Below are 6,781 nucleotides of genomic sequence, written 5' to 3' on the forward strand. Positions count from 1 at the left end.
CTATGTTCAGTTCTATGTTATATGTGTGTTGTGTGTTCTGTGTTCTGTGTGTGTTCTATGCTGTCTCTAAGTAAAAAAATCTGCCCAAAGGCCTTCAGAACTACAAGTGAATCCATTTGCAGTTTAAGTAAATGGGGACGATATTGTTGATTGTCATCGTCTTCAACCAATCAGATCTTTAGTTTGACATGTTGGGCGTATTCTTTGACATGTCAGAGCTTCTAGCTGGCCTACAAGTACGTCAGCATTAACGTGCGGCTTGATTGGTCAGTGGGCTAGAGTGACTGTTGTGAAACTAACTAGCAGAACTTTTTAATAGTATAAGTAAAAGTTTAAAGATATGTAAGACGTTTGTACGTGATATTACATTTTTTGCGTTTTGGCATGTTTGGCGGTGACAATCCCAATATCTACTGCCTCTGTGGAGCGGACATTTTCAGCCCTCAAACGCATTAAAACGTATTCAAGAAATAGAACTGGGGAGGCTCGACTGTCATCACTGGCGTCCATGAATCGAGAAGGACTTCTTACTGGAACTGAACCACACCGATGTTCTGTACAACCGTGTCATTGAACTCTTTATTAACAAAGAAAGGAGGATGGACTTTGTCTTTAAATATTGAACAGCAGCTTTGGTAAGTGAAGTGCTTTTGTTTTTACATCTGCAGTAGTGTTACTACTGTGTTAGATTTTCTATTGTGTCATTTTTATGATATGGTTAATATTGTTCCCTCTTATTGTGAATAATATTTGAATGGCCTGTGCCCTGGAGTGTGTGGCGGAATACGTGTTTTAGCGCCGCAGTTTTGCTGGGATATGCAGAGGCCTGTTGAATCATGTTATTTGGGTTTTATGTTATTCTACCTGCTTTGTTGTTACATACATATATGTGACTGGTTCTTGTGAGTTTGTTCTTGTCATTGTGATAATTACATTGATTTTGACAATATGCATTGCCTGACGAAGCATCCCGTCATAATGAGGTTATTAGGAGGTGGTTCAACTGTAGTAGGACAGCACTGAAGGCCCAGGTATAATATACACGATTATTGTCCCGGGATGGAGGGATGTAGGGTAAGGGATGAAAGGGTGTAGGGTAAAGGAACGAGGAGGGTAAAGAGGGTCATGGAATGATGGATGGAGGAGAGCCATAATGGACCGCTGATGTCCGGTGGCTGGTGGGAACTGGGGGAGTGGAAACTCTTGAGTGGGGGCTACCTCTTCAGAAGCTCTGATGCTTCCGAGTCCCCAAAAGATAGCTTCATGAAGTTGGGTGCGAGTGGACGTTTTCTGACATTGTTTGGGTTGGAATGTATGTATGTGAGGTATGCGGGGGAAGACCAGTGGCCGAGAAACCTTAATGATATGGTCTGGGTCGGTTGAAGATGGTTGCTGAAAGCTGTGGGACAGTGTTTAAATACATAAAAGATCATTTGAAAGACAGATGTGGGACTCTGTGGAACACAAAGTGTAGTTAAAAAAGAAAGACTTGGCGAAATTAAAAATAATATGTTTTTAACTGATGCTTGAAAATGTCAACAGAGGCTGCCTCTCTAATATTTTGGCTGTTCCAGTGTTACAGTTTGGGAGCATAAGTGAAAAAAGCTGCATCTTCAATTTTCTTTTTCGAGGGGTTTTGAGGAACTAGAAACCCAGCTGTGGAGGATCTAAGGGTTCGTGGAGTGATGTCTGTGATGTAGGCCGGTCCTAAGCCGTTTAGAGCCGCAACTCTGGAGGCTATAGGCAGCCAGTGAAGCGTAGCTAAGACTGGAATGATGTGCTCTCTCTTTTTTGTTCTTGTTAGCAGTGAAGCTGCAGAATTGTGGATAAGTTGCAGCCTCTTAATAGATTTTGAAGAAGACCAGTAAACAGGGCATTGCAGTAGTCTAGTCTACTTGAGATGAAGGCGTGCATTCATTTTGACTTGCTGGGTCAGTAAAGGCCGTACTTTTGGAATGTGTCTAAGATGAACGAATGCCACTTCGGCATGGGAGACAGTACACAGTCGTGACCAGTCTGAACCCAGTCCTCTCCAACCATGTGAGAAGTTCTCCATCAGAGAACTTTCATATCTCCAGCGTAGAGAATTCAAAATTCAGGGAGGTCAAATTGGCAATCACACATCAGCAGACATATCGATGAAGGGATCCAAGAGGACTTTAGTGACTCAGATATAGTACGGTGCTCAGGATAATCAAACCTGGCAACTTTCAAGATATGCTGATGAATAAGGATGATGTGACTGTGGCAGAACTTAAGAGAAAGGAATAGCTGAACTACTTTCAGGAGTTGATCTGAACATAATGTTCATGAGACGCCACAACAATTTCTCTAAAGCAGGGGTCTTCGATGTTTTTCAGGCCAAGGACCCCCAAACTGATAGAGAGATGGAGCAGGGACCCCCTAGTATATACAGTATATTGTATAAAATTGTTTTTTATTTTAAACTGGGCCTAGTGCCATGTATAAACATAATTTGTTATTGTGCATTTAATAATAAGCTATTCAAATAATACACAGGTTCATATCTTCATGTTTTTATTGTAAAGGTACAGTGAGTAGGGTGGCCGGGCCACTGCCATTTAGAAACATACCTTGTATGATAATCATGCATACAAGCTATTCAAATTGACGTTTTTATTTTAAACATAAATGTGGAAACAAAAAATGAGTGATGGCCTATTAGTGCCACTGCCATGCATGAACATACCTGTTATCTTGCATACAATACTGAACTATTAAAATAATGGACAGATTCAACCCAAAAAAACAACAACCCTGCAGTACCGTCGCGGACACCCTGTTGAAGACCTCTGCTCTATGGAGTAATTGGACTCAAACAGAGAATACTGTTTACATCCAACCTTCTTGATGCAAGCATTAAATACAGCAGAGCTACAGTCCAAGACGTTTTCTTACACACAGTGTATCAGGGACTGGGACATAGACATAATGATATCTGCAGGAAACTAAAACCCCTTCTCTCTGATGCTGAGGTGAAAGATGAGACAATTGTCAGACACGTGTTGAGAATAACCAGTGAGGAGAGTGAGAGGCAGCGGAGGTTAGGCAAAACACCCCACCAAAACCAAACTAATGTTCTCAGTGCACAGCTTAGGGCCAGCGAGATACAAGAACAAGGTGCTAAGCAACAGATCAAAAAACATGCAGCCTCCTCCAGTCGTAGCTTGTGCAAAAGAGAGAAATGGACAGAGGGAGACCTCCACTGAGTCACCACCAGGTCCATTGAACACCAGAAATGAAGTTGAAAGATTAATAGGGAGAAAAGCCATAATCCATTGTTAATTGGACGGGCTAGCTGTGAATGCTTTGCTGGATACAGGGGCCCGAGTCTGTGTGATCGACTGGGCCAGTAAAGACAAACACCTACCTCATCTCCAAACCCGGCCAATTACTGAACTGATAAAAGATGACCATGAACTGGAAGTGTATGCAGTGAATGGAGGCCTCATCCCATTCCATGGTTGAGTTGCAAAAACAGTTAACTTAGCTGGGAATGAAGATCTCAACCTGCTGATCAGTATCCCCTTTTTAGTGAGTAGTCTAACCCTGGAGAAGCCGCTAGTTGGTTTCAACGTAGTAGAGGAACTAATCCTGGGACAACCAGAGAAAATAATTCCAACACTGGTTGCCCTGCTCTGTGGGGCCATCTCAATGCCAACCTACAAAGCCGAGGCCATAGTGGGCTGTATATCCACCACAAAGCCCAACATACAGCATGGACGCCTGAGAGTAGGCCAACATGATATAGTCATCCCCTTGCATGGATAAAGTGTAGAGTCCCATCCAACGTGGATCAATCTGACCGCCTTGTCCTGTTTGAACCAGACGAAGAAAGTCTGCAGTTAGAACAGCTAGATGTGGGTGAAGGCTTGTTCAAAATCCAAAACCAGAGGCGACCATATTTAGCTGTGCCAATAGGAAACAATACAAAACAGAAATCAGCCTGTCACCATGTTATGTTCAACCAATTGTGAAGGTAGTTCAAACTTCCTCAGGACTCAACAGACCACTCGAAACATGATGTGAAAATCAACAGTTTCACCACTTCATCTGCTGGTGAAACCCCATCATTGTGGCACCCTCCAGTTGATATCAGCCACCTAAAAGAGGAGCAGCAAGAGGCAGTAAAGACAATGCTGTTTCAGGAGTGAGCAAATTTTGCACAAGATGGCAACGATATTGAATGTATAACGAGCCTGCAAATGCCGATCAATCTCAAAGACAATATTCCTGTTCAGAGAGCACACTCCTCCGTGCCAAACGCCAACTCTGGAAAGTCAAGGAGTACATCCAGGACCTTCTGGCAAAGGGGTGGAATGTGAAATCCAAGTCTCCTTACTCAGCATTGCGGTGTCCATTCTGCCTTTTTTAATGCACCCGCAGCCTTCCAGAGTATAGAGAAGATGCTTGACTCTCTAAGGGACAAGTACTGCATCCCATATCTTGAAGATGTCTTCTGTTATGCAAGCTCTTTTGAAGAGGATGTTGAGGGAGTCCGCAAGTCTTGCAGGCAATCCAGTTCCATGTAGTGAAACTAACACTGGTGAAATGTTAACTCTGTCAGCGTAAGGTAATGACTCATGCCTGTGGAAGCAATGGAATTTGACTCAAAGGACCTGGAGGCTGTGCTGTCTCTCAAAACCAAGACACTACAGACATAAGGTAAAAGTAACCATGGTTTCCTAAGCTGCCTACATCATACATGATACAGAATTTCCATCGAATTGCAAGCCTCTTTTTAAATTGCTGCATGTGAAACCTGGAATGTCAGGGACTCCAACACACAGAGGGAAATCCAAGGGACCCCAAATGTCCTCTAGGCCCCTGTGGGATAGTCAAAAGAACATCAAGCAACACTCAAGCGACTTGTGGACATGCTCTCAAGCCCACATGTGTTGGCATACACGGACATCAACTTACCGTTAATACTGCATACCAACTCATCAGAGCAGAGCCGTGGGGCCATCCTTTACCAGCAGCAGTTAGGGAAGTTGAGGGCCATTAGTTATAGATTGAGAACTTTGACACCTGCTTAAGAAAAATTACAATCTACACAGTGGGAAGCTGGAATTTCTAACCTTGAAATGGGCAGAGTGTGAGAGGTTCAGGGATTACCTGTGCTATGCCACATTTTACACTCTATATAGACAACAACCCCCTCACCTACACCATGAGCACAGCAAAGCTAAATGCTGTTGGACATCATTGGATAGAAGAACTTTGTGATTTCTGATTTGATAATAATTACTGGCCTGGGATACATTGTCTCGTATCCAGTTGGATATTAACAAATACATCACAGCCTGCACTGAGGAGCTATCCCAAAATGGTGTGCACACTACCTGTGAGGGAAACAAAGCAGCTCAGAGAAAGACCCCGCTGTTAGAGAGGTTGTGAGGCTCGAGGAGACAAATGCAGTCCATAACGATGAGAAAGCGGCAAATGTACTCACCAGGAGGCTTTTACATGAGTGGAACAAACTAAATCTGGAAAATGGGCTTCTCTATAGACGGACTGATGAGAGGCAGCAGCTTGTCTTGCTTGTGAAATATACAAACCTGTGGCATTGAAACATCTTCACAAAGAGATGGGGCACATTGTCAACATTTTTATTGTTGCTCTACAACTGTGGTTCAGTGGTAGAGAAGGGTCGTACTTCAATCAGAGGATCGGCGGTTCGATCCCCAAATTGCTTCCGCAAGCTGTGCCTGCAGTGTATGAATGGGTATGATTAGTTATAGTCCTGATGGACAGGTGGCACCTAGTCCTGATGGACAGGTGGCACCTAGCATGCTAGCCCCTGCCATCAGGGGCTAGCATGCACCCATGGGTGTGAATGGGTGCCAAGTTAAATAAGTCTTGCTAAATATACATTTCCTTTAGTAGCTGAGTAACCCGGAAATAGATTACTGTAAGGATACATTAGTGTGTGTGTGTGTGTGTGTGTGTGTGTCTGTGTGTAATTGAGTAGCTTGATTTTCCGGTGTCAGAGTTTTATTTTTGGCTCCATGAACATTTCTGTTGCTTTTACTATTGTATAAAACTGTTAAAATGTTTAGGTAGGTTGACAAATGTTAAAGCACTTTAACTGAGCCTATAGAAGGGACACAGATTACGAGCAGATGATTTACTGACTACAGGGCTGCAGGGTGACTCGCTGACAAATTGGATTGTTGACTGATCTGTAGACTGGTGCAACCTGACAGTGTTGATTCCTTTGGTAAAGGTTTTATAAGCTGATGGGTTGATAAACAATCAACCGGTCAGCGGTTGTGGCTGACGGGTTGATGGGGGGACTGTGGCTGGTTTTTGGGTTTTGGATGATCTTTTGACTGATTCAGTGATCGGATTGTTGATTTAATGAGCTGATTTGTTAGGGGGCTGACCTGATAAACTGACAAACTGACTGACAGATTGACTACTTTGTTAGCTGCTAGATGAATGAATGACTGGCTAGTTGACCAATTAAGTAACTAACTGGGTTGCAGGCTGATTTGTTGACTGTCTGAATGACTGTCTGATTTGTTAGTTCACTGGTTGAAGTTTGCTGAATAGTTGGCAGTTGGTAGACTGACTGACTGACTGGTATGTTAGCTTATACATGTGGATGGTGGACAAACTGATTAAAAGTATGACAATTTTTTTAATACATTTTTTAGCTTACTGAATGCCTAATTGGCTGGTTTGCTGGCTGGTTAGTTGACTGACATAATGACTGTTTGATTTGACTGCCTAACTGTCTGATTTGACAAGTGAC

Source organism: Cebidichthys violaceus, unplaced genomic scaffold, assembly GCF_023349555.1.
Source record: "Cebidichthys violaceus isolate CVI_PGR_0920_01 unplaced genomic scaffold, fCebVio1.0.p SCAF_3, whole genome shotgun sequence".
NCBI lineage: Eukaryota > Metazoa > Chordata > Actinopteri > Perciformes > Stichaeidae > Cebidichthys > Cebidichthys violaceus.